We start from the raw sequence: 1828 nt of genomic DNA, 5'->3' as shown, positions 1-1828 counted from the left end.
ATTCTAAACTTCAAAGGATAAAGTGAGATGCCAAAACTGTTCAGAAGCAAAAAGCTACAAGTCCCGCTCATCTAGTTAGAATTAATATTCATTGATATTTTGGGATTTATAGTATATTCTCTTCTTTTTATCCTAATTGATTTTCAGTTGCTTGGGGACAAGCAACAATTTAAGTTTGGTGTTGTGATGAGCAGATAATTTATACGCTTTTTGGCATTATTCTTAAGTAGTTTTTAGTATAATCTAGCTACTTTTAGGGATGTTTTCATTAGTTTTTATGCTAAAATTCACACTTCAGGACTTTACTATGAGTTTGTGTGTTTTTCTGTGATTTCAGGTAATTTTTGGCTGAAATTGAGGGACCTGAGCAAAACTCTGATAAAAGGCTGACAAAGGACTGCTGATGCTGTTGGATTCTGACCTCCCTGCACTCGAAATGGATTTTCTGAGCTACAAAACTCTAAATGGTGCGCTCTCAACGGTGTTGGAAAGTAGACATCCAGAGCTTTTCAGATATATATAATAGTCCATACTTTATTCGGGATTAGATGATGTAAACTGGTGCTCAACGCCAGTTCTATGCTGTATTCTGGAGTCAAACGCCAGAAACACGTCACGAACCAGAGTTGAACGCCAGAAACATGTTACAACTTGGCGTTCAACTCCAAGAGAAGCCTCTGCATGTGTAAAGTTCAATCTCAGCCCAAGCACACACCAAGTGGGCCCCGGAAGTGGATTTCTGCATCAATTAATTACTTCTGTAAACCCTAGTAGCTAGTCTAGTATAAATATGACATTTTACTATTGCGTTAGACATCCTGGATTGTATTTTTGATCTTGTGATCAAGTTTTGGGGGCTGGCCATTCGGCCATGCCTGAACCTTCATCACTTATGTATTTTCAATGGTGGAGTTTCTACACACCATAGATTAAGGGTGTGGAGCTCTGCTGTACCTCAAGTTTTAATGCAATTACTACTATCTTTTATTCAAATTCAATCTTATTTCTATTCTAAGATACTACTCGTACTTCAATCTGATGGATGTGATGATCCGTGACACTCATCATCATCCGTCCCTATGAACGCGTGCCTAACAACCACTTCTGTTCTACAAGCGAAAGCTAGAGTGTGTATCTCTTGGATTCCTGATGCACGACGCATGGTTGCCCTCGCCTGACAACCAAGCCTTCCATTCTGTGAGATCAGAGTCTTCGTGGTATAAGCTAGAATTGATGGCGGCATTCATGAGAATTCGGAAAGTCTAAACCTTGTCTGTGGTATTCCGAGTAGGATTCCGAGATTGAATGACTGTGACGAGCTTCAAACTCGCGATTGTTGGACGTGATGACAAACGCAAAAGAATCAAGGGATTCTATTCCAACATGATCGAGAACCGACAGATGATTAGCCGTGCCGTGACAGAGTATTTGGACCTTTTTCACTGAGAGGATGGGATGTAGCCATTGACAACGGTGATGCCCTACATACAGCTTGCCATGGAAAGGAGTAAGAAGGATTGGATGAAGGCAGTAGGAAAACAGAGATTCAGAAGGAGCATAGCATCTTCATACGCCTATCTGAAATTTCCATCGATGATCTACATAAGTATTTCTATCTTTATTTTCAGTTTATTCATTTTTATTATTCGAAAACTCCATAACCATTTATTATCCGCCTGACTGAGATTTACAAGATGACCATAGCTTGCTTCATACCAACAATCTCTGTGGGATCGACCCTTACTCACGTAAGGTTTATTACTTAGACGACCCAGTGCACTTGTTGGTTAGTTGTGCAAGGTTGTGAAGAAAGTGCTGAGTTAGTAAA

This window comes from Arachis duranensis, chromosome 3 (genome assembly GCF_000817695.3).
Source record: "Arachis duranensis cultivar V14167 chromosome 3, aradu.V14167.gnm2.J7QH, whole genome shotgun sequence".
Lineage (NCBI taxonomy): Eukaryota > Viridiplantae > Streptophyta > Magnoliopsida > Fabales > Fabaceae > Arachis > Arachis duranensis.
Note: the sequence above shows the minus strand (reverse complement) of the source record.